The sequence below is a fragment of the Gorilla gorilla genome, chromosome 13, assembly GCF_029281585.2.
Source record: "Gorilla gorilla gorilla isolate KB3781 chromosome 13, NHGRI_mGorGor1-v2.1_pri, whole genome shotgun sequence".
Classification (NCBI taxonomy): Eukaryota; Metazoa; Chordata; class Mammalia; order Primates; family Hominidae; genus Gorilla; species Gorilla gorilla.
This window is the reverse complement of record NC_073237.2, coordinates 44,956,466-44,983,531: the sequence shown is the minus strand read 5'-3', so window position 1 is coordinate 44,983,531 and position 27,066 is coordinate 44,956,466. Positions and strand designations below refer to the sequence as shown.

Genomic DNA, 27,066 nt, shown 5'->3' with positions numbered 1-27,066 from the left:
CTAATATCCTTTAAGGAGAGGCAGCAAATGAACATGCAAACGGGGACAGGCCTTGGGGCGAGGTGGGGACACAGAATCTCAGTGCTAGCCTCTGTAAAGTTTGAAACAGCCTCGCCGGGACTTCTGGTAAGCCAAACAGGGTGTGACATTCTGAGAACCACAGATAAGTTCTTCTACTTTCTTATACCCCATTGCCAGAAAAAACAGATAAGTTCTGAAGCCTACCTAGTCTGGAAGAAAAATAGGAAAGAAGTATTAACCAGAGCATTTCTTGATTCCAGACTCTCACTGCCTCAGCCTGGAAACCAGAATGGCACCCCCAAGTCCTTTCAAAGTCATCTGCAATGGGAACTCTCTTGCTTTTAGTTTTTCCCAGGACAGTCAGCCAACCAACCACTGGGTCTGGCAGGTTGTGCTGTGGAATAGAGGCTGGAGCCCTGATTTGAGCTTGCAGAGGACTGGTCCTGCCATTTAACAGCTTTGTGAGTTTGGGCACATGAAATTGCTTTGTAAACTACAAAGGGCTGTGTGTAAAAGCCTAAGGTGCCATGAATATCAGACTGGTGACAAGTGACCACCTTCCTGATGTAGATACTGAGGAGCATTTTTTTTTCTTTTTTACCATGCTTTCATCTGCAGCATTATTTGATGACTGCCCCAAACCCTCCAAGTCAAGTGAATACTTCTGAGCAGGCTGTAAAATCCATCATTGGGCCCCTTTTCTTCTTCCAAACTGTACACCACCCACACTGAATACCTGCTTCCCTCTAGGCCTGTGCACTTCTGTTCCCTTTGCCCAGCATACCTTCGTCCCTCCCCACATTTTCAACACTTGTACTTCTATTTTTCCCTTAGGACTTCATTCATGTATCACCTCCTCCAGGAAGCATTCCCTGATAACACCCTGGCCACATCCCTGGAGGCTGGTTTATATGCCCTTCCTCTGTTTCCATAGTGACTTCTATTTTCTACTTACCATGAGGCACATCACACTGTATCTGTCTTTACTACTGGATATGTCTTGTTTATTCTTCTATTTGCAACATTCTAGAATCCCTGAATATTTGACAATGTATGCTTTCCCTCTACCATATGGCATGAGTGAGACCAGGGTTGGAACAATGGTGCGTGCCTGTACAGTGGTATGATTTTAAGCTACTTGCTTGGCCTCTCTGTGTTTGCATAAATGGAAGATGAGACTAATGATAACTGAGACTTAATATGGTAGCTGTGAGGACTATGAGAATCCACTGAGAGCGGAGTGAACCGTGCTTGGTACAGAATAGTGGTAGGATTATGGAATTCAAAACGAGGCAGCTGTTGTTGTCATCAGTGTATGGCTGGCCTGGATCCATGATACTGATGTGACACCATTATTTATATTGTGGGTCAGATTCTCCCATTCTTGTGGGTAAGTTCCATGAGGGAAGGTCTTTGTTCAGCTTACAGCTGTATCTCTGTAGCTTAGAATAGTGCCTGGAACATAACGGGCACTTGGTAAATGCTGGTTGAATGAGTGAATGAATGAGGTACCAAGAGACCCCATGGGATGATTAATCTTGGTGGCCAGTCCAATGTCCCCTGGCGTCCAAGACTTCTTTTATGCCTTATAATCTGGCTAGTGTGTGTCTCCAAAGAGCCTTCATTTAGCCCAAACCAGAGGTTCCCAAACATTTTTACCAACTGTCTTCTTTATCATAAGTTTGAGGAAAAAGTTATTTCTCTTGAAGAGAAAGCAAGAAGGAAGAGAACTCCCTGTTTTAACCTCCAGTGCCAAACGCAGCCTGAAACACACACGCCCACACAGCTCCTGTTCTTGGGAGAGAGGCATGGTAAAGTGGCATCTGGAAAAAAACCCAGTTCAAGCCAAATTTGTGTCAATCCCTTCTCTGTCAGCCTGTGCTTCCAAGCACAGTATACCAAGATGACAGTTCCACCCAGCTTTCTGCTTTTTCTTCTTTCCAAAGAGAACTTTGATTAAAAAAAAATCTTAAGATGCCTGGAAAGAAATTTCTAGCCTACAGAACAGCATTGTCTATGATAACTTTCTGTGATGATGAAAATGCTCTATAATGTGTGCTGCCACTAGTTACTTGCGGCTGTTGAGCACTTGAAATGTGGCTGGTGTGCCTGAAGAGCTGAGTTTTCAATGTAATTTTAATTAATTTAATTTAGATAGCCACATATGATTAATGGCTACGGAGCTGGGTGGACGGGACAGTGATGTGTGGCTGAGAGGAGAGGGCTGCAAAGGGGGCCTCAGATAGGGGTCTGACCCTGGAAGTCTTCTCTTGGCCCTTTCTGGGGGACTGGAATCAAGAAAAGGCCAAGAGCCTCTCAGTGCTTTTTAACATAGGTGCCCCTTGATCAGCTTAGAATAAGAAATGAGGTCACATTCTTTTTAATGTTCAAACCACATGACTTATGATAAGGGCGTCATGAGCCCTGATCTTGCCTCACTTTCTTCTCTCACCCAGGGGGATCTCCCTCCTGGAAAATCTCACACACTCCCTCCCTGGGGACTTCCTTGGTCCTGGGGCAGTCAGTGTCATTAGTCTCATCACCAGGAGAGAAAATCAGGAATTCTGGTTCTTGGCTGCTACTGCCGCCTTGGTCACTAGGTGTCACCAGTGGTCCTGCAGCCCACCAAAAGGAAGGCGGCCACACCAGTTGGCAGGTCTGGGGACAAACCTGGAGGCTGCGGTGGAGGGAGAAGTTGGCTTCCTGAGGGGGTGAAACTGAGACTCACAACCGTACTAGAGGCACCAGATCAAGTGTCGTGGTGTGGGGGAACGTGGGCGATAGGGTTCTGGGACATTTGCTGTGTGACTGTGACCTGTGTGACCCGTTTGGTCGTCTAAGGGAATAGTTTCTGCCTACATCCTGCTGAAAGAAGCGGCTTTTGGAATGCCTGCCCTCTTTCTCAATGGACCCCAGCAGGCAGCCCCCTTATGAAAGGGAATTGTTTGATGTCAGTGCTCATCCCAGAGCCTGAGTGCTTAATATTCCCCGTGGTCACCCACTTTTGAGGGAAAGTGGCTTCAAAGCAGGAGTGGTGACAGAGCTGGGTCCTGGTCCCCACGCTGCTGCCCACTTCTGGTGTGACTCAACCTTCCATTCCCACCCCCAACTCCCGCCCAGCACCTGTACCAGAGAGAAAATAAGACCTGCTACACATTTTTGTAACTTTTTGCTCTTGACGCTAAAATAAGATTTTACCTTCCTGACAGCTCAGAGTACAGTAGGGGCTTAAATACTTGCTAGCTGACTGAATACTAGTTAGAGGGTTATTAATGTAGGTAGAGGAGAGCTGCACTTTCTTTCCAAGTGAGATTCAATAATACGTATCTCGCCCCCAACTTCCTGGAGTCAGAAAGAGTATGGTTTCATTATAGCCTGGCCTCCAATCAGCTATGTAATTGGGTATGTCACTTAATCCTTCTGAGCCTCAGTCTCCTCATATACAAAATCAGGGCGAAATCTAACTTTCAGATGGGGTGATGGTTAGTTTTATGTGTCAAATTGGCTGGATGATGGGGTTTCCAGATATTTGGTCAAACATTATTCTGATGTTTCTGTGAGGTAAGAGCATTTCTGGATGAGATTAAGGTTTAAATTAGTTAATATATATATTTTTTGAGATGGAGTTTCACTGTTTTTGCCCAGGCTGGAGTGCAATGGCATGATCTCGGCTCACTGCAATCTCCGCCTCCCAGGTTCCAGCGATTCTCATCCTCCTGAGTAGCTGGGATTATAGGCGCCTGCCATCATGCCCAGCCAATTTTTGTATTTTTAGTAGAGACAGGGTTTCACCATGTTGGCCAGGCTGGTCTTGAACTCCTGACCTCAGGTGATCCACCTGCCTCAGCCTCCTAAAGTGCTGGGGATACAGGGGTTAGCCACTGTGCCTGGCCATGGATTTTTTTTTTTTTTTTTTTTTTGAGACAGGGTCTCAATCTATTGCCCAGGCTGGAGTGCAATATGGTGATCATAGCTTGCTGCAGCCTTGAACTCCTGGGCTCAAGCAATCCTCCCACCTCAGCCTCCCAAGCAGTGGAGATTACAGGTGCATGCCACCATGCCTGGCTAACTTTTTTATTTTGTTTTTTTTTTTTTTAGAGTTGGGGTCTTGCTATGTTGCCCAGGCTGGTCTTGAGCTCCTGACCCCAAGTGATCCTCCTGCCTCGACCTCCCAAAGTGCTGGGATTACAGGTGTGGGCTACCATGCCCAAACTGGTAGACTTTAAGTAAAGTAGGCTCCCCTCCATAACGCGGGTAGGTCTCACCCAATCAGTGGAAGGCCAAAATAGAACAAAAGAAACTTTCTCCTACTTCTCTAGCAGATGGCTTCAGACTACATCTGCAACATCACCTCTTCCTGGTTCTACAGCAGATGGCCTTCAGGCTCAAACTGCAATATCAGAGACTGGCTGGGTCTCCAGTCTACTGGCCTTGACTGGAACTGCAGCATAGACTCTTCTGGGTCTCTAGGCTGCCAGCCCACTCCACAGATTTTGGACTTGCCCATTATCCATAATTGTGTGAGCCAATTCTTTCTAATAAATCTAATCTATTCTTTTCTTTTCTTTTCATTTCTTTTCTTTTCTTTTCTATTCTTTCCTCCCTCCCTTCCTTCCTCCCTTTCTCCCTTCCTCCCTTCCCTTCTTGTCTGTTTTGCTCTTGTTGCCCAGGCTGGAGTGCAATGGCATGATCTCGGCTCACTGCAACCTCTGCCTCCTGGGTTCAAGTGATTCTCCTGCCTCAGCCTCCTGAGTAGCTGGGATTACAGGTGCTCCCCACCATGCCCAGCCATTTTTTTTGTATTTTTAGTAGAGACAGGGCTTCACCATGTTTGCCAGGCTGGTCTTGAACTCCTGACCTCAGGTGATCCACCTGCCTTGGCCTCCCAAAGTGCTGGGATGACAGGCATGAGCCACCGTGCCCGGCCAGTAAATCTCTTTCTCTATACTCTCATGTTCTTTTGGTTCTGTTTCTCTGGAAAACCCTAATGCCAATGGCTATGGGGATTAACTAAAATTACAGTGTAAAAGCATCTGGTACAGTATCCAACCAGTACCAAAGTATCTAGTAGATGCCCAATAAGAGCTACTTGGCAACCCAGCTTCCCAGTTTTCTTGGTCAATTATTAAATAGATTCCTCAGGACAGGAAGAATACTTCCCCTAGACCTGGAAATCCGTCGGCTAGTCTGCCAATGTTTGTCACTTTCAGTGGACCGCCAGGCTCTGTCACATTTTGTGATGCAAACATTTCCCAGGGTGCCTCTCTCCCTCACCTGGCTCTAGTCTCCTAGGTCTCAGAACAAGAAGGCATGTGCCTTTCTTTGTTCCCTGTTCACTAATTGCTTCTGGTAAGAGTGGGAAGAAGAAGAAAATTCCCTCCTCCTCCTCCTTATCAATAGTCTCCATTAAGCCACACATATATGTGGTATCTGAAAGGTGAGGGGGTGGGTTCATTATGCTTCTTCAGACACAAAAGACCTCTTTTCAACTGAGTGCTTCTTACCAATTGATGGCAATTAGTAGAATTATTTTTAGCATATCTGAAACCTTTCTTTCTCCTAGTACACTTTTTTTTTTTTTTAACAGAAATGCATTGTCTTGAAGTTCTGGAGGACAGAATTTCAAGATCAAGGTGTCAGCAGGCTTGGTTCCTTCTGAGGGCTGTGAGGAAGAATCTGTTCTATGCCTCCCTCCTGACATCAGGTGGTTTCCTGGCAATCATTGGTGTTCCTTGGGCTATAGAAACATTACCCTGATCTCTGCCTTTATTTTCATATGGTGTTCTTCTTGGGTGCGTATCTGTATCCAAATTTCCCCGTTTTGTAAGGACACCAGTCATATTGGATTAGGGGTTCATCCTATTGTGGTATGACCACAGGTTAACTAATTACATCTGTAATGATCCTATTTCCAAATAAAGTCACATTCTGAAGTACTGGGGGTTAGGACGTAGCATATAAGTTGTAAGGAACCCAATGCAACCCCTAACAGGTGCTATTTTAGAATTCTCTTCAAGGGGTTAGTTCTTGAATCTTTCTGACATAATCCTAGTTATCTTCAGTAGCTTTATTGTTATTAGGTAAAACAGTGGGTTCCAGGCTCATCTTGCACATTTCTGTTCCAGGCTCTTCTTGCCCAGACCTGGACTCAGCCATTCCTCCAAGAAGCCCTGTTTGTGTTTATTTATTTATTTTTATAGGTGAAAAATTGTATTTCAAGACCACAATCTGGGCTCTAGGGCTGCTCACTGCTACCAGGTTGGCTCTTGTTTCTAGCTCTTTTCAGTGGACAGGTTTGAAAGTCATGTGAGGGGCTAAGAGTTTCTCTCTGTAAATGGTTCTTAATACACAAAGTTCGTTAGCCCTTGCTGACCTTAAAAGTTTCCCAGAATTGGCGGGGCATGATGGCTGATGCCTGTAATCCCAGCACTTTGGGAGGCTGAGACGAGTGGATCACCTGAGGTCAGGAGGTCAAGACTAGGCTGGCCAACATGGCGAAACACCCTCTCTACTAAAAATCCAAAAAATTAGCCGGGTATGGTGGTGGGTGCCTGTAATCCCAGCTACTTAGGAGGCTGAAGCAGGAGGATCACTTGAATCTGGGAAGGGGAGGTTGCAGTGAGCTGAGATTGCACCATTGTACTCCAGCCTGGGTGACAGAGCGAGACCCTGTCTAAAAAGTAAAAAATAAAAATAAATAAAAAATAAAAAAAAGTTTCCCAGAATTGTTCTCCACAGGAGAGGGTGTCAGCTTTGCTGTCTGAGCCAAACTCTGGTTGAGTTGACGATGTTCTACTGACCTAAATCCTCCCATTGAAGCTTTAGTTGCAAATAGCACAATTTCTTCACTCCTGCTCCCCATGGCCACATGGCTGCCACACAGGGCTCAAGTAGAGGCTGTCTCCCATTTCCAGGGGGTGAAGTTGTCTCTGGTGACAGCTCGAATGCCCCCGAGTCTCTTTATCACCTGTTCACGTACCCCTGGCCCACTATGTGCTGCCTACTCCGGCCGTGCCACGCTGTTCCCCCTCCCCTTCAGTGCTCCCCCAGCTCCTCTCCAGTTCCCATAGCCTGCAAGAGCCACAGTCCGTCTCAGTCTTCTTGGATTACTTAGGCCTTCATGTGTCTCAGTTCCCAAATCTGTGAAATGGAAGGAATCGTACCCACCTCATTAAGCTGGAAACTTGAATGAGTAACTACCTAGTATAAGGCTTAGCCCAGCCAGCCCTCATCAATTTGAGCTTTTATTTTTTATTTTATTTTATTATTTTTTTTGAGGTAGAGTCTTGCTCTGTCACCCAGGCTGGAGTGCAGTGGCATGATCTCTGCTCACTGCAACTTCTGCCTCCCGGGTTCCAGCGATTCTCCTGCCTCAGCCTCCCAAGTAGCTGGGGTTGTAGGTGTGTGCCACCACGGCCAGGTAATTTTTTATTATTAGTAGAGATGGGGTTTTACCATGTTGGCTAGACTGGTCTCGATCTCCTGACCTCAGGTGATTCATCCGCTTCAGCCTCCCGAAGTGCTGGGATTACAGGCATGAGCCACTGCACCTGTAATTATATGCGTGAGCCACTGCACCTGTAATTATATGCGTGAGCCACCGCGCCTGGCCTGAGTTTTTATTTTTACTCTAGCCCAATAGTGCTCCATTCTAGCTGCATATTAGAAATACCTGGGGAGGTTTTCAAAGAAAATAGTGATGCTTAGTCCCTACCCTAGGAGATTCTGACTGAATTGGCCGGGCACTTCTTCCTTCATTCCCAAGTGACAGTGGTGCAAGGCGGTCATGAGCGTGAGCACTCCCCTCACCAATGTTTGGGAGTGGTGAAGGGTGGTTAGGGTTTACCCCAGAATATTAGACATCTCTTTTCCCCACTATGGGAATTCCTCACAGTCCATCTTTCCCCTTAGGTGAGACCCTTCTCCCCGCTTTCCTTTGTTCTTGTTCCAAGGTCTGTTGGCCACTGTCAGCTGGCAGACAAATTACTATCATGTTCTCATTCAGAGAGTTTATTTGCCTGCAATGTTTTCCTTCCCCACCATTTCCAGGGCATCTCCACCTTTCATACAGAAAATGGCCCATCGAAGTATTTTCCTAAACTAAAGAGAAGTCTTCTTCTTGTCTCTGATGATTTTTTTTTTTTTTTTTTTTGAGATGGAGTCTCACTCTTGTTGCCCAGGCTGGAGTGCAATGGCAGGATCTTGGCTCACCATAACCTCTGCCTCCTGGGTTCAAGCGATTCTCCTGCCTCAGCCTCCTGAGTAGCTAGGATTACAGGCATGTGCCACCACGCCCGGCTAATTTTGTATTTTTAGTAGAGATGGGGTTTCTCCATGTTGGTCAGGCTGGTCTCAAACTCCTGACCTCAGGTGATCCGCCCGCCTCGGCCTCCCAAAGTGCTGGGATTACAAGCGTGAGCCACTGTGCCCGGCCTCTGAAGATGTTTTATGACAATAACCACAGTCCTTTTTTTGTATGCTTTTAATTTTAGAAATTAACGTAATTTATATAGGTGCAGACAATTCACAATTACAAAGATATCAAACCAACCTAAGTGCCCATCAACTGAGGAGTGGATAAAGAAAATGTGGTATATATACACCATGGAATACTACTCAGCCATTAAAAGAACAATATAATGTCTTTTGCAGCAACTTGAATGGAGCTGGAAGCCATTACTCTAAGTGAAATAACTCAGGAATGGAAAAACCAAATACCATATGTTCTCACTTACAAGGGGGAGCTAAGCTATGTGGACACAAGGGCAAACAGAGTGTTATATTGGACACTGGAGACTCAGGGGAAGGAACCGGGAGAGGGCTGTGGGTTAAAAAGTACATACTGGGTACAACGTACACTCCTCGGGTGAGGAGTGCTGAAGTCTCAGGTTTCAGTGCACCAGTCACTTGAGGAGTGTACGTTGTACCCAACATGTAGATGAATTCTATACAATTCATCATGTAACAAAAAACCATTAGTACCCTGGTACTCCTAAAGTATAGAAAAAAAGGATAAAATAAATAAATAAATAAATAAATAAATGGGTGCAGTTATAAACCATATGAATGTACCTTAATTTTAAAATTTCCTTTTGCTGAACATTTAACGTTTCTAATTTTTTGATATTATAATTACTGTAATAATGAACACCTCTATGTACACATTTGTATTCACATATCTGATTTTTTTCCAGTGTGTTGAATCACGGAAGTTAACTTTCTGGATTAAAGATTATGTGTATTGTTACGGCTTTTGAAATATGTTGTTGCCAAATTGCCCTCCAGAAAAGTTGTACTGATTTACAGTTTTATCCTCTGTCATGATATATCTTTCTTTGTGTATTTTTTCAACATTTTGCACATTTTTACAAATTGTAAAATATATCACACATACAAAAGTTTATGTGACATATACATACATTTTAAAAGACTAAACAAAAATAAAAAACCACCATGTTCTCATATCTCAGCTGTAATGAACTAAAACATTACCAATATCTTTGAACCTGTCCAAGGGGTGACTGCCTCCTTCTGGTTTGTCCAGAACTGTCCTGGTTTTAGCACTGACCGTTGCAGGTCCTAGTTAACCATTTAGTCTCAGCCTGGACAGCTGATCACCGTACCCCTATGTGCTTCTCTCCAAATCTACCTCCTCCCTCCTCCAAGGGTATCCTGTATGGACTTCTAAATAATGTACTCTGAGGTTTTTCCTACATGAATGGAATCACATGATATGTTCCTTTTGTGAGTTGCTTCCAGCCAGGATTGTTTTTGAGCTTCATCCTATTGATATCTATAGCCGCAGTTCATATAGTTTTTCTGCTGACTGCCATCCATTTGATGAATACATCACCGTTTCTCCATCTTCTGTCAATAAACATTGCAGCTTTTGTTGCTGTGAGCTGCACAGCTCTGAACAGTCTTATCTGTCTCCTGGAGCAAAGGTCCAAGAGTTTCTCTAGGTTATTTACCTAAGTGTTAAATTGCTAGAGGACTTACATAACCTCATCAGAAGTGCCAAATTGTTTTCTAAAGAAGTTGTGCCTATTTCCATCCACTAGCAGTGCATGAAAATAGCTGTTTTCCACACCCTCATGAAGCAGCGTCTGACTTTGAAACTTTAGCCATTGTGGTTGCTATGAAATGGTATTTCATTGTGGGTTTAATTTACATCTTACTGATTACCAGTGAGATTGAACCTCTTTTCAGAGGTCGATTGGGAATTTCTGTTTCCTCTTCTGTGAAAGGCCTGCCTGCATTGTTTGCTCATTTTTCTATTGGGCCAGTTGTCTTTTTCTTACAGATTTGTGGGCCCACTATTTTTTGTTTTTATCAAGGTAAAATCAGGTTACATTGGCTTTCAGGATCAGTCTGAAGGGATGAAAATTCAAAGGACTACATCTATTTAAGGGATGGACATATCAAAAGACAGAATGAAAACGCTTGTTACACAGTCCCTTCAGCCTTCTTTATCTGCAGATGGCTAATATTTTATGCTTTAAGAAATAAAACCAACTAACATTATCTTCTGCTCCAGTGGTTCTCAGCAGCATCCACATCATCTGTAGACTCATTAAAATGAAAATTACTTGGCCCCACCAACAGCCTACTGAATTGGGAACTCTGAAAAGAAGACCCTGCAATCTGCTTCAACATCCCTGCAGTGATTTGGATGCATGCCAAGTTTGGGAGCCACTGTTCTACACTGTCTCCTTGTCCCACCTGGTGGACGGAGAACTGACCATGGCCTACCATTCTACAGGTCATCATCACCCTTCCACCTACAAATAGACATTAGAAAGTGTTTTTAAAGAAAAGGACAGATATTTGGGGCCCCAAGAATGGGATTTTTGGTGGCCCAGCTCAGATTGCAGGGTATTCAGTTTATGGACTACTTATCCTGTCAACATTCTAATGTCAAAACTTGGACCTAACCAGACCATTCTCTCTGCCCAAAGGAGGCATTAAAAAGAAAAAGGCAAAAAGATGGGACGTCCTGCCTGCGTGGGGAGATGTTTTCAGGGATGGTGTCCATGTTGTTTTCTTCGGGTCTGTGGGTTGAGATAATTTCTCTGCTTTTGGTCCAGGAGAGCGTTCCTTGTCATCTCCCACTCTGGCGAGGCTGGGGCAGCTTCCTCTGAGGCTGTTCCCCAGTCAGGCACCACTGAGCCGGTGCCAGTAATGAGAAGTGACCAGAAGTCTGCTATTTGCTCCAGGGCCTGTGTCTTCAGCACTTAGGTTGCCCTTCTCTGGATTCCTTCTCTTTGAAACCACCCAGGATAGCTGCATCTCAGGTGACTCTCATGGCTCACTGAGGGGCAGAGTCAGCCACAATCTTTATTTTGTTTTATTATTATTTTTTTGAGACAAGATCTTGCTCTGTCACTCAGGCTAGAGTGCAGTGGTTTGATCACGGTTCACGTAGCCTTGAACTCCTGGGCTCAAGCAATCCTCCTGCCTTAGCCTCCCCAGTAGCTGGGACTATAGGAGTGTGCCACCACAGCAGGCCAATTATTTTTATGTTTTTACATTTTTTGGTAGAGACAGGGTCTCACTCTGTCACCCAGGCTGGAGTGCAGTGGCATAATCAAACCTCACTGCAGCTTCAAACTCCTGGGCTCAAGCCATCCTCCCACCTCAGCCTCCCAACTGGCTGGGACTACAGTTACATAGCACCATGCCTAGCTATTTTTTTTTTTTTTTTAGAGACGAGCATCTCGCTATGTTGCCCAGGCTGGTCTTGAACTCCTGCCCTCAAGTGATCCTCCTGCTTTACCCTCCCAAAGGTCTGGAATTACACGTATGAGCCACTGCGCCCAGCCCACACTGTATTTTAAAGAGCCTTGATTGTGCCTGGTTAGCATCACTTCTAATACAGCTACATGAGTCTGTCTGGCTGCCAAGCTGAGGAACTCCTTGGATTTGCAGGAAAGTAACTTCAAGCATGCTGGCTGATGGGGAGGTCTTCCTCATCTGTGCACACGGAGGTGGGGTGGAGGGATTGAGTGGTGCTTATGGAGATGTGAAAGTCAGGAACTGTTTTGACACCTATTCTCAGCACTTTCTGGAGTCTCTTTTGAAACTTAAAATGACCCCTTTCTCTTAACTGTTTCCCGCACACACAGCAGCTCTCAACCTCAGCAGCCTTTCATGTATCTCCCCCATGTATCCAACTAGTTGGACCAGGAATTTACCCTGACCCAAGTTAGGCCTCTCGGCAACCCTGCCCCAGGAGTCTGGACTGAGGCAGCTGGCCTGGGTCAGCGTGGCAGCCTGCGTCAGTGGCCGTGTTTCTTGTCCTGTGGACTGGAGCAGTGGAGGGTATGTGGGATCTGTAGAGTGAGAAAAAACGAACAGCTGTCGGAGGAGCAGGGAGTCTTGACAACTTTCCAGTTCCTTCCTGAAGTCCAGCTCTATAATTATATTTTGGGTACTGTGTGGAGAGATACTCCTGCACCATTTTAATACATTTCTGAAGATGCTAGATCAAACTGTATTCTGTTACTTAAAACCAAAAGAGGCCTAATGCACACAGGAGTAATCTCTAAGAAAAACTGTTGGGTAGAGTTACATCTTATGAAGCGCTGGAACTGCAAAGCGGCTTCCCCACCACACCCCCTTTCTCCCCTGGAGGCTGCATCCACTGTGCTGAGTGGCCACGCCGTTTAATGCTGTGCCCATCAGCAGAGGGACCCAGCTACCACTTGATTTAGTAATGCATTTCCTTTCCTTACCACAGTAGCCCAACACATTTGAGGAAAAAGAATCATGAAAATTTTGTCTTTTCCACTCCCCCGACCCCCCGCCTTTGAAATCACCACCACAGCTGCTAACAGAAGCGTCTTTATGTAGAATGTGTTTTGCCCTTTTGGAGAAGACAAAGAATTATTAAAAGAGCAGACAGCTGCTTGTACTGGCAGGAGAATGAGAAGAGCTTGTCAGCACTCACTCTTCCACCCTTCCTCAGCTGAATCACCACCATCTTCCTCTTTACCTCATTTTGCTCTCTCTTTGCCTGGTCCAGGAGCATAGAGGCCATCACCCTACCCTTTTGCCTCCAACTCTGGGAAAACAGAACAGTCTAATCCCTCTTTCTCTGGTTAAACCTGCATAAGTCTCAACTCTAATACTTTAAGCAAGTCTGACAGTTGATAAACTTCACCTTGACTCATAATCATCCTGTCAATCTCTCTCTTTCACAAACATACAGATCACTCAATGTTCCAAGATTCATGTAAAAAGAAGTCTTTTGTTTTAATCACTGAGAACTTCCGGAGAAAAGAAGAAAGGTGAGTATGAAAGTTTCCGGTTATTTTCCTGTATCTCTGGGAAAATCCATGGCAGCTTTGTATGCTGAATTTGCTAGTTACTAAATTGTGTGATTTTTTTTTTTGAGACAGGGTCTTGCTTTGTCACCCAGGCTGGAGTGCAATGGTACGATCGTGGCTCACGGCAGCCTCAACCTCTCAAGCTCAAGTGATCCTCCTGCCTCAGCCTCCCAAAGTGCTGGGATTATAGGCATGAGCCACCACACCCAGCCTGAAGTATGTGATCTTGGGCAAGTTATTTAATGTTTTTTAAGATTCCCTTTCTTCACTTGCAAACTGGGATAAAGATAATGTCTGTCTCATGGGAATGTTGTGAAGATTAAATGAGATAGGACAATGGGTCTCAAACTTGGCTGTACATTAGAATCACCATAGGAGTCTCGAAAGTCCAACTGCCAGGGAGCACCCAGACCAGTTAAAGCAAAATTTCTGGGTGTGGGAGCCAGCCATTAATATTTTTAAAATCTCTGTAGATAGTTCCAATGTTCAGCTATATATGAGAGACAGTGAGATGATACTAATAATAAGCGCTCAATGAGTAATTGCAGCTTTTATTAATATAATTAAAAATTGAGTGAGAGTCTCCCAAATTTAACAGACTGCTGAAATTGAGGGCTTACAGGGACCCAGATTCATTTCTTTTTAAATTCATCTATCCAACAATGACTGAGCATTTACTATGTGCTAGGATCTGTGCCAGATTCCCCCTCTCCAGTTGATAGTAAAAATATCATATTGCCTTCAAGATGAAACTCAGGTTCTTTAGGATGACCTGTCCTCCCCATCCCTTCACACCCTATTGGCTGTCAGTGCTATGGCCCACATGCTGGTAAGTTCCAGCCGCTCTAAACTATAGGGTCATTTCAGGCCCTCCTGTCCCTGTGCCTGTCCTCATGCTCTTCCCTGTGTGTAAGATGTCCTTCCAACACATCTCCCCTGCTTTTCCACCTGGCCTCTCTCATAGGATAGAATTCCTGATATGGAACCTGAAGAAAAGATGGGTGCCACTACGATTTGAATGTATCCCCCAAGTTTCATGTGTTGGAAACTTAATTTCCAAAGTCATATGTCAATGGCATTTGGAGATGGGGCATTTGGGGGGTAATTAGGGTTAGAGAAGGTCATCAAGGTGGGACTCCCATGATGGGACTGTTGGCTTTATAAGAAGATGAAGAGAGACCTGAGCTGGCACGTTCTTGCCCTCTTGCCATGTGATGGCCTCTGCCACATTATAATGCAGTAAGAAGACCTTCACCAGATGCAGCCCCTTGACATTGGACTTCCCAGCCTCCAGAACTGTAAGAAATACATTTCTTTTCTTTATAAATTACCCAGTCTGTGGTATTTTGTTCTAGCAACAGAAAATGAACTAAGACAGATGCCCAGCACTGCCTGGCAGTCTCCACCCATCCTCTCAGATGAATGAGCTGGCCACTGTCCTATCAGTCTCAAGATTCTTTGAGCATCCTGCAGCGGATGCATGATTAGTTCTCAGGGTCTTCTTTCTGTAGAAGGGCTGGGCAACTCTCTCTTTCTGTTTTCTGTCAGGCCTCACTCTGGTGGAAGACTGCTCATGCTCAGGCAGGCTTCCTTTCCTTTATCTTGCTTACCAGGCTCTAGTGTTCCAGGATCCTGTGGAGCTATTCTCCAGGGCCCCTCAAAGGGAGAGAACCCTTCCTCTTGAACCATTCACAGGAGCAGCGCAGCTCAGAGCCATTACTTGGAACAGCCAGAGAAGCTGGAGGCTGGATCTCCTGTGGCCACCACATGAAATCCCATGAGGTTGGCAGCTTGGGGGAATAACATGACTTTATGACCATGGATAATCCCTGAAGACTGTTCTGCTATCTCCAGAGGAGAAAGACCTCCAACAGCTCTGCACTGCAGCCACCTAATGGGTGAGGGGCTGTGATGGCTGCCACAGCTGTGGCAAATTCTGCTGAAGTAAAGCCTTCCATTAGGAATCTTCTCACCCCTTCCTGGCTTTGAGCTGACCTCCAGAGTGGCCCTGCTGAGAAAGTTCTAGTCCTTTCTCTCCATCTCCAGCTCTGTCAGGAGGTGCCCCTAGTGTATGGATTTGCATGTCCTCTTACTGAACCTTCAGAGCTCTTTCTGTAGGGGCTGGCTAGGAAGACCTTACTCAATGTTCCCAGTACACACCCACAATTCCACCCACCCGTAATTCTGGCACTTCCAACCCTGGGCCTGTGCCACTGGGTGAAGTCATCAACTTTTCAGGCAGGCACAGGGTGATGCCTTCCTTCTGGCTTGGTGAGGGCATCCATCCTTCAAGATTCATATTCTATCATTGGCATTGGGGAAGGGGAAAGGAACTACTATTTGAATTGTTACATGTTATCTCACTTAAACTTTTGAAAAAAAAATGTAGTGGATAATTAGCCCCATCTTTCAAAAAAGGAAAGAGATTCTTCCCAAGATGACATGGTTGGAAGACCAGTTAGATCTTGCTGTGTTACAAACAATCCCCAAATTAGTGGCTTAAAACAACAACCAGTTATTTAGCTCACAGTTTTAGAGATTGTCTGGCTGTCAGCTGGATTGTTAGGAGTAGGGCACAACTGGCCACATGATTGCTCTCATGCTCCTACAGGCTAGCCTGGGCTTGTTGACATGGCAGATTGGTAGGATTCCAAGAGGAAGAGTGGACAGGTGCAAGGCCTCCTGATGCCTAGGCTTGGAACTGGCACTGCATCATGTCTACCATAATCTGTTGGCCAAAGCAAGTCATGAGGCCTGCCCAGATGCAAGGGAAGGTGAAATAGACTCCACCACTAGATGGAAAGACCTGCAAAGTCATATTGCAAAGGGGAGCACAGAGAGATAGGGATGAGAATTGGGTCTACTTTTGCAATCAACCACAGTTGTTAAGTGGCAGAAGTAGGATTTTATTTTTCAATTATGAAAATAGCATATACACATGAGAAAAATTCAAATGGTATACAAAAGGGAAAATGAGGATGAGAAAGTCTCATTTTTACTCTTGGGATAGGAAAACACATTCTAAGTCCTACTCTCCACATGTAAACACCATTAAGAGTTTTGTGTGTATTTTGATACAATTATTTTGTACATATACATAAATGGGGGTCCAGTATATCCACGATGCTATAGCTCACTATTTTCACTTAACAATATAGCTAAGAGCTCTTTCCATAGCAGCACAAACAGAATTACTCCATTCCTTTAAATATCTATATAGCAGTCGACTGAATAAAGGTACCATGTTTTATGCAACTACTTTCCCTACTGGTGGACACATAGGTTGTTTCCAGTTTTTGTTGTGACAAACAATGCCAGAGTGAACAACCTCTAATGTTCTCTGTATACTTGTAGATTAGATTACTAGAAGTGGAATTTCTAGGTCCAGCATCATATTCAATCCTTGATCTGATCCATTCTCAGAGCATATGCTCTTTCCAAGAGGGGTCTCTGGTTAACAAGTGTTTGTCTAGCTTTTTATTCTTATTTATTTATTTTTTCTCAGACAGAGTCTTGCTCTTGTCACCCAGGCTGGAGTGCAGTGGCACTATCTCAGCTCACTGCAACCTCCGCCTCCTGGGTTCAAGCGATTCTACTGCCTCAGCACCCCAAGTAGCTGGGATTACAGGTGTCTGCCACCACACCTGGCTCATTTTTTAATTTTTAGTAGAGACGGGGTTTCACCATGTTGGCCAGGCTGATCTTGAACTCCTGACCTCAGGTGATCCACCCGCCTCGGCCTCCCAAAGTGCTGGGATTACAGGTGTGAGCCACTGTGCCCGGCCAAAAAAATTTTTTTTTTCGAGATGGCTATGTTTCCCAGGCTAGTCTTGAACTTCCAAGATCAAGCGATCCTCCTGCCTCAGCCACCCAAGTAGCTGATATTACAGATGCAAGCCACTGTGCCTGGCTCCTGGAAGCTACGTTAGAAAATTCAACATAGCCATGGACCACTGTGCATATATGCACACATGTGACACATGCGTATGATCTCTCCAGACCTCTTCCTTCTTGGGCAGGTTTGGGAGTCTAGAGCCATGCATTATTAAACCCTTCCAAGAAGATCCAGATTAGTTGTCTTTTCTACTTCTTGCTTTATGAATATTTTTTTGAGATACGTACTACTTTATTACGGGCCAATGAGAAAAGAATCCTAGTAACCAATATTAACATACAGACGATGGGTTGCATCCAAGTGAGGCCCTAATGTATAAATGAGCAAGGATTTCATAAGCTGTGCAAATAGATATAAGCATAGGAGAATTAAATGAATCATCACACAGCAAATAATAGTATAGCCCTATTGTCACATTGAGGAGTTCTATTACATGAATTCCATCTTCGTACACAGCAACTTTAACAGTTCATGAACATTAAGTACAGTAGCAAATATGCAGTGAAGAAATTTCTTAAAACTGTATTTTTTATTTTTTATTTTTGTCCAGGCATGGTAGCTCATGCCTGTAATCCCAGCATTTTGGGAGGCCTAGGCGGAAGGATTCCTTGAGCCCAGGAGTTTCAGACCAGCCTGGGCAACATAGGGAGACCCCATCTCTATAAAAAAAAAAGAATTAGCCAGGCTTGGTCGTGCATGCCTGTGGTTCCAGCTACTTGGTGGGCTGAGGTGGGAGAATCGGTTGAGTCTGAGACGTCAGCTGCAATGAGCCATGATCATGCCACTGCACTCCAGCCTAGGTGACAGAATGAGACCCTGTCTCAGAAACAACAACAAAAACATATTTTTAAATCTTTAATATTATTTTTGCAGTTCTTCATGGATCTGATGCCTACATGCTATCTGCCTGGGTGCCACTGAAGCTCTGAATTTTGCTTACCAGGTTATGTATGGACTTAGCTCTATTATGAACAGCAGGTTGGTGACATCAGAATCTGGAGGTGGCATGCAAGCACACTCAGATACCTCACTCTGTTTCTCACAGCCCTCACTTATGTCCCTGAGTAGATGAAGCCAATACTTCTGCAGAAGGGAACAAACAGCAGGAGGCCCATTTCTGTGATATGAGGATCCTGCACTTAGGGCTGTTCAGCGGATAGGTTACAAGGGTAGAGTTCCAGATAATGCAGTTTCATAAAAGTAATTACTTAATGGTTTGAGTTCTTTAGAGAAGTATAGGCATGTGCCTCAGACTTCAAAGCAGGAAGTACCCAGTCTCCCATCTGTTTCTTAATAACGCAGATACTGCTGTTGTGAAAAAGGCAGAGTTCTGGAATATTCCCACTGTTATAGCTCAAGGAAGAATGTATTTTCCTATGGTACACTGAAGAAGGATGAACTCAAAGGCTAATCATTGACTAGTCACATTAAAGTGTTCATTTCTTCTTAGTGCCCCTTTCAGACAGAAGTGCTTTGGATGAAAGTTAAGAGACCTGGGGCCTGATTCTTCAGCCCGAGCCAGTGAGCAGGACACAGCGAAGCACTTGTGCCCTCATCAGAAGAGTTTCATGCTGAATGAGCTCCGAGGAGTACTAGAGGAATTACCCTGTGATTGCCCACCAGCTTCCCCTTGTTCTGGGATCTGAGAGGAGGCAAGATAAGCCTCCCTGTAAAATCCTCACACCTGCTTAGAGTCTGCCCCATGCTGGCTATGCTGCCACTTTCCCCATCTTTCCCCCACACTAGACAACATTAATCCACGATGATAGCTATTCCAGCAGAGCCAGAATCTGGTTTCAGAGTCTTTTTCAAGATAGCTCTGTAGGCAGCCACTTTGGATCATCCAGTCAGCATGAGAGAGGAGACTTGTTTGCAGTCCTGCTTCTGAGTGAATTTGTCTAAAAGCAATTCTAAAATCAATGTCCAGAGAATAGGGTTAAGAGGACATTGGGGAGGTGAAGGGCAGAGTCAGGGCTACTGGAGAACATAGCTATTACTTAGGTGGGGCTGCCCCATGGCAGCCCAGGTATAATATGCCAGCCTTCAGATAGGCCTGGTGATCTCTTCCCATTGCATTTCCCCACTGTGTGTGTGTGTGTGTGACTGTGTATCCAAGACCCAAGATAACTGGCTGGAGCTGTGGGTTCAGTCTGCAACCATGGAGCAAGAGGGATCCCCCTGATGGAGATCAAACTGATGTCCTTGATTGCCCTAGTGTGGTTTTCAACCAGCTAAGCTAGCTTGTGACCAGCAGAGAAAAATAAGGGCTGATTGTTCAAAGTGTGGTCCGTGGCCAGCTTGTTGGCCTCCCTTGGGAATGTGTTAGAAATGCAGAATTTCAAGCCTCATTCCAGAGCTACTGAAACAGTGATTTAGAGGCCAGGGGCGGTGGCTCACACCTGTAATTCCAGCACTTTGGGAGGCTGAGGTAGGAGGATTGCTTGAGAGCAGGAATATGAGACCAGCCTGGGCAACATTTCAAGATCCCATCTCTTAAAAAAAAATAGCCAGGCATGGTGGTTGATATGGTTAGGCTTTATGTCTCCACCTAAATCTCATCTTGAATTATAATCCCCATAATCCCCACATGTCAAGGGAGAGAGCAGGTGGAAGTAATTGAATCATGGAGGCAGTTTCCCCCATGCTGTTCTCGTGCTAGTGAGTGAGTGCTCACAAGATCTGATGGTTTTATAAGGGGCTCTTCCCTCTTCGCTTGGCGTTTCTCCTTCCTGCCACCTTGGGAAGGTGAGTGCTTTGCTTTCCTCTTTGCCTTCCACCATGATTGTAAGTTTCCTGAGGCCTTCCCAGCCACGCTGAACTGTGAGTCAATTAAACCTCTTTCCTTTTTAAATTACTCAGTCTTGGGCAGTTCTTCATAGCGGTATGAAAACGGACTCATACAGCGGTGCATGTCTATAGTCTTAGCTACTGGGGAAGCTGAGGTGGGAGGATCGCTTGAGCCTAAGAGATTGAGGCTGCAGTGAACTCTGATTGCACCGCTGTACTCCAACCTGGGTGATGGAGCGAGATCCTGTCTCTTAAAAAAGAGATTCAAAATTTAAATCATTTTAACAAACCATGCAGGTGATTAATATGCACATGAAAGTTTGAGAAGTACTGGCTTAGAAAAGTCACCATGTAGCGCAGTAACTTCAAACCGATTAGTATTTTAAGGGTCTGCTATGTGCCCAGAAATGTGCTGGACTTTGGTAGATACCAATGAAGTATGTGACAGGCTCTGTCTCTGAAAGTAGCTTGGTGAGTGTAAAGGCACCATGCAGAGCCCAGACTGGAAGGAGAACCCTGTTTTTGTGCTGCTTTTTATTTTCCTTTTTCCTCTGCTGTTAATTATTTTATCCTTATAGTGATGACAAAAAAATTCCTTTAACTCTTATGTTGCCCTGCATTGCATAGGCCCTAATACCCAACTTTCAGAATTTCTCCCAATTCTCTTGGTGGCTTTGGAGGCTTGTCTCAGTCCTTTCACTCCTCATCCTCACCATCTGTTTCTCCGCCACCTTTCTGCGGGCCCCAGGTTTGGACCAAGGCCTTGCTTTTGCAGAGCACACTGATAGGGCATTTTTCCACCTCAGCTATTGCTGATTTGCTTATTCTATTGAAAACGGCTCAGAATCTTAGGCAATTCATAAGGCTTGGAGTGGAATTGCAGAGTGGAAGCTGCTTACTGATAAGAAGAGACAGTCTTATTCAATAGATCCTTAATTGGCGGGGCGGGGGTCCTTCACCTGTTCTGAGATCTATTAAACAGCTCCTTGGGCTGGGTTTCCCATCTATGAGCGTGCTGAATGGCCAAAGCACAGATGCCAACTACATTCACTAGATGACATACACTATTATCTGTCTTCTCCATCTTCAGCAGGTTTGCCACTCTGGACTACCATCTTGGGAGACTGCACTGCACTGCCCAGCACCAAGTAATGCAAGATCAGTTATTCCTACTACGTTAATTGCTATGGGTCAGTTTCAATGGTGTACCTGTCTGACATGTCCTCTCAACATACAGAACAGCGATTAGGAGAAGCAAGACAGGGTGTCTCTAAAGTCAAGTGGGTAAAAGATGGGCTGCTGAAGTGGGTTCCATTTGCCTTCTCTGTCCTCTTTCAGGCCATTAGCTGGGGGTATGGGGCACCTCACACTGCCATCCCTGGCTTCTGCCAACCGCCAACATTCAGGAAGGCAGGCTTCTTTAAATCTGAGTCTGTGGATTAATTGCATTTTCTTAGACACTGTTAAGAATCTGTCAGCATTTCCATTAAGAAAAGATTAATAAGATGACAAATTGCTAGCTCTATCAATGCTCTTGTGTGTTTTTTTCCCCCTGAGGATAATTTTGGGTGAAGATTTCCACTCTTGTGGCATTGTTACACAAAACTATATGATCCTCCACTCTGCAATAGAATAGTCATTAACCCCATGTGACTACTTCAAAGTAATTTAAAATAAATGAAAGATTTAGTTTCTCAGTTACACCACATCTGCAACCTTCCTTTATTCCTTTCTTCTCCTTTGCGTGTGCTTTTTTTTTGAGACAGGATCTTGCTCTGTCACTCAGGCTGGAGTACAGTGGTATCATAGCTCAGTGCAGCTTCAAACTCCTATGCTCAGGTGATCCTCCTGCCTCAGCCTCCTGAGTAATGGGGACTACAGGTAGGCACCACCATACCTGGTGAATTTAAACTTTTTTTTTTTTTTTTTTGACAGGGCCTCACACTCTGTCAACCAGTCTGGAGTGCAGTGTTGTGATTTCAGCTCACTATAACCTCCGTCTCCCAGGCTCAAGCGATCCTCCCACCTCAGCCTCTCCAGTAGTTGGGACTATGGGCATGCACCACCATGCCCAGCTAATGTATTTTTTTTTTTTTTTTGGTATCTTGTAGAGATAGGTTTTCACCATGTTGCCCAGGCTGGTCTTGAACAACTGAGCTCAAGAGATCCGCCCATCTTGGCTTCCCAAAGTGCTGGGATTATAAGCATGAGACACCACACCTGGCCAATTTTTTTTTTTGTTTCAAGTTTTCACCGTGTTGCCCAGGCTGGTCTCAAATCCCTGGCCTCAAGCAATTCTCTCACCTGAGTCTCCCAAACTGTTGGAATTACAGGTGTGGAGTTGTAATTACAGGTGTGGAGTTGTTGGAATTACAGGTTGGAATTACTGGTCACCTGCAACATTTCAAGTGTTCAATAGTCACGAGTGGCTAGTGGCTACAGATAAAGGACATTTCTATCACAGTTCTTTTAGACAGTGCTAAGAGTGGCCCAGCAGAATTTAGAAGACATGGTCTTCTTTGTCACATGGGCCTTAGTCCTAATCTCATTTCTTCTAAGTAGTGAGATGACTTTGGGCAAGTCATTTGACTTCCCTAAGGGCTCAGTTCCTGCGTCTGTTAATGGGGTAATTCTACTTGCATAACAGGGTCCTTCTGAGAGTTCTGGCGTCAGTGCTCAACTGGCAATAACCTCCTTTGTCCTGCACCTCCTGCCAAACAACCTGTTTCTCTTAATCCCTAGATCACCTGTATTACTAGGAGCTCATTTTGAGCTTGAAGGTCTGGCCAGGAGCAGAGGGAATCACCTTTCCCTCAATGGTAGAAAGGGGAATTTGTGGTATCCTGAGATTCTAAGATTGTGATACCTGCCCAGGCAGGGAGGGGATAGGCTTTTCTTCTTCTGCACACCTTGCTTTTATCTCAACTCATTTCTTCTCTCAGTCATTGCCTGAAATGAATGAGTGTGTTGAAATGAGTAATATTTGGAGTTGCAAATGAATAACTGTTACATAAATCATTAGTTCTCAAATTTTAGTGGACATCAGAATCACCTGGAGGGCTTGTCAAAGCACGGATCTCTGGGCTCCACCCCCAGAGTTTCAGGGTCCGCAGGTCTGATGTGGGGCCTGGGAGTTTGCGTATGCATTCCCAGGTGCTGCTACTCCTGGTGGCGGTCTGCAGTGTACCTGAGTCATGGAAGCTGGAGCATTTTTATAAGCAAAGATTAAATTGTATCCTTGCTTTACACAGAGGATACCCAGCACGTTCTTGAGGACATGAGAATTCCTTATAACATTGTTAGAATTGTGATTTCATTGTCAAAATAGAAAAGATTCACCCCGATTGTGGATTATAGATGATCTTTTTTTCCTTCATTTTTTTTTTTTCTTTTTACAAACCCTTGTATCAAGAAGTGCTGACTTAAAATAGAGGACGGCGAGGGAGCTGCTCTGCTACATACAAATTTCCCAGCCAGAAGCAGGTGGTCTACCAGTGGTTTAGCACCAGGTTCCCCACAAAACTGGCAGTGCATGAATGGCATAGATGACAGTCTCCAAGCCAACTGCAGCATGTAGATTTCAGTGCCTGCTTTTGAATTCGTATGTACAATCACATTATTACCAAGCAAATTCCAGAACTGGCAACATTTAACTTTTGACCTAGTGTTTCTCAAATTGTCTCTTCCCTTTCTGGTGATACCATGGCTGTAGCTGGACCCCTGGGCCTTCCCTATCCCTGCTCCTGTTTTGTTACTCCCAGGCTACTTGGTGGGAAAGTGAGACATTTCATATTCAGGGCATTTTTGGTGGGTGAGCGTCGTAATCTACGATTTGGCCTGTAGAGGGCAGCAGCACCAAGAACTTCTGGCTGCATTTTCAGTGTCAAGCGTCAGCCTGCTATCTCTCTGTTCCTTCCATCCCTCTTCTCACCTTGCCCTTTTTTCTGGAAGTCACATCTAAAAAAGATATTTGCAAAGTACCCCCGTTGCCTCGGCAACTGGTCCTCAGGAAGGCGGCCTGGGGTGTAGCAGCGGTGTTGGCTGGACGCCCACCTGCTTTCAGTGTGGCTGAGGGGACTGCCCCCACCCCACAGCCTGGCCACCTGGCAATGCCCAGTGACTGTGGGAGGTGGCTGTCTGGGAAGCCTGTTCTCGCTGCCGACTTCTGGGGCTTTGCTCGCACATATCCTCTTTTGCTTTCTTGTCCCCAAAATGCCTCTTCCCAGAAAGAATCTGAGTCAGTCTCTCGTCATTAGATTAGTTCCTGCCAAACTACGGCAGATGTCAAAGCAGCTGATAGGAAGATTATGATTCTCCCTTTCCCAACCCCAACAGAAAAAGCGGAGTAAAGAACCCGAGGGGAGAAGATTGTCAGGCAAAGTTCCGATGAGGAGGGAAGATGGTTCTATTTTGGCAGCTCAGAAACCATATTCCCATTCCCTCTGCCCCATTCAACATGGAGATGCAGGAAGGAGTCCCCCTTAACTTCCTGTCTGAACAGCCCAGGATCTTTGGATTTAATGTTGCCTTAAAACAAGAACAGTTTCCTTTCTTTCAATAGACACCCCTTGACTTGGCCCACAGGCTTGTGGATGTAATGGATTTTCTGAGGAGGATTTTTCCTGGTCTAGTGCTGTCTTTCCTGCATGAACTCACTCATACTCTCTCAGTTGCACACACGGGTTTCAATTTATCTTCTTTGTGTCAGACAGCACCTGTTCTGTCACAAGTCAGCGATAACTCCTGACAATTTCTTCTCCTGAGGCTCATAGGGAAGGAAGTTCTCTGAACCTCCTGGTTGAGGAGCCACTCTGCAGTGGTCTCAGGAGTTCATTTGGTTTGGAACCCTCCTAGTGTAACCCTACTCTTGTCCCGGAGTGAACCCTTTCTCCTCAAGGAGATGGCACAAGATCTTAGACACATCTTAGATCCAAGACCCCAGACAAAATGGCTCAGTTCAGAAAAGACTCAAGTCATCAGGATGCTAAAGCAGACTCAGGAAGTCCTGCAGCCACCTGGGCATCCTTTGTGGGGAAGAAGTCAGCAGTGGCCCCAGGAAAAAAAACTAGATCAAATCCAGGGGGTCAGGGCAGAAGTGGCCTGGCCTTGTGTTGTGCCAAACCCCTATTAACCTCAATAGGGAAGGCACTAGGTTCAGGAGGCTGAAGAAGAGACTCAGAGCCAGCAAAGGAGACATGGTGTTTTTTTTGGAGATGGAGTCTTTCTCTGTCACCCACGCTGGAGTGCAGTGGTGTGGTCTTGGCTCACTGCAACCTCCGCCTCCTGGGTTCAAGCGATTCTCCTGCTTCAGTCTCCCAAGTAGCTGGGATTACAGGCACGTGCCACCACACCCAGCTAATTTTTGTATTTTTAGTAGAGACAGGGTTTCACCATGCTGGCCAGGCTGGTCTTGAACTCCTGACCTCTGGTGATCCCTCCTGCCTTGGCCTCTCAAAGTACTGAGATTACAGGCATGAGCCACCACGCCCGGCCAATGTGGGGTTTTATTAGGGGCTCACATACAGGGGAGAGAGTCCAGTGGTGGTGTGCTGAACAAGATATCCACCTTACAAACAGTCCAGTGGCAGCAGGCTGGGCAGGAAAACCGTAACTGCTTGCAAACAGTGTGCAGTTTAAATAGCAATTTCACCTAACACCCTCCCCTTAATGACCTCCACCTGGCAACCTTTGTTTAGCCCAAAACTCAGGGCCTCAATCCCTTGTATGGCCCGCGTTCCATGGGATGGGTGGGGGGCTCGGATGTTCATCATTGATAACGTATGAATCTCCAGGTTGGCCATGCCGGATTCCTTAGCTTGAAACACACATTCAGATGTGTCTGCCATACAGGGTCATTCTCAGGGTCTGCTTACGTTATTGCTATCAGGTGTGTTTACCCTCCATGCAGCATGTATCGTGCAGCCTGTATCAGCCACAAGTGTCCAGGTAGGAGAGCAACTGGTGGGGGCGCTGTGGCAGCGGGCAGGAGGGAGGGAGGCTGACTGGTGTTGGAATGCCTGTGCCTCTCTGTTGACTGCCTTTTCCCTCCTGGGTTCTACTTCTCTGGTCTCTCACCCCAGGCATCCCCTAAGTCTTTCTTTCCCGTCAGAACTTTCCTCCTTTCACACTGAGGCGCACATGGTTGATAACAGTTGAGAGTGACAGTTCCTGAGAGCTTTCTCTACTACCGTTTTAAGATAATTGTTTATAATAGAAAATGTCAATCACGTAGAAACAGACTCCTGAGTAGCCATCATCCAGCCTCAACGATTAACTTACAGCCCACCTGGTTTCTCCCGTACACCTAGATTACTTGGAAGCAAATCCAAGCCATTTCTTTTCAGTATGTGCAGAAGGCTCTCTTAAGTCCCAATGTGACCATGCCACAAGCTGGTGAATGACATCTGGTGGCAGGATGGGGTCCATGCTACTCCCTGGATTAGAACAGGTCCTCTGCAATCTGGTGCTGACATCTCTCCACTTCCCAGGAGTCCCTACATTTTCAGCTATGCTCAATGTTGTTCTCCCAAACATCACATTTTAAAAATCCACCACTTAGAACTCCTGACCTCAGGTAATCCACCTGCCTCAGCCTCCCAAAATGCTGGGATTACAGGTGTGAGCCACCGTGCTTGGCCTGGTCTTGCCCTTACTTTCAATGGCAAAAAAAAGCAATTACTTTTGCATCAAGCTAACACTATTTTGTCTTCCTCTGTGGACAGTGAAGTGGTTGAGAACAGGGACTGAGACTTATGTTCCCTGGTGCCACAGTGTTAAGCCCTGTGTCTGGCACATCACAGGTGTTGAATCCCTGTTGTTGAATGCATGAATGAACACAGGGCATTCTGCATGATCACTTGGAGAAACTCAACATGAACTCCTTGTGCCAGTTACAATTTCCAGAGAGATCAGGCTGTTAGGCTAAATGGGATTCTTAATATTTTTTTCCATCCAACACTGCTGTGGGTTATGGACCACTCCCGGAGTGGAGGGCTGTCTATGGCTCTCACATGGGAGAACACACTGGAGGGGTTG

The 27,066-nt window shown here is 45.4% G+C and overlaps 1 long non-coding RNA gene across 2 annotated transcripts in view; it reads left to right on the top strand.

Moving 5' to 3' along the window:
* The first annotated feature begins 1,047 nt into the window (after positions 1 to 1,047).
* LOC109028399 (uncharacterized) overlaps positions 1,048 to 27,066 on the top strand; it is an 85,611-nt gene continuing 59,592 nt past the window's right edge. For both annotated transcript variants that reach the window (XR_008668693.2, XR_002007424.3), the window contains exons 1-3: positions 1,048 to 1,124; positions 13,232 to 13,310; positions 18,118 to 18,187. This is a non-coding gene — a long non-coding RNA (uncharacterized lncRNA). The remainder of the gene's footprint in view (positions 1,125 to 13,231; positions 13,311 to 18,117; positions 18,188 to 27,066) is intronic.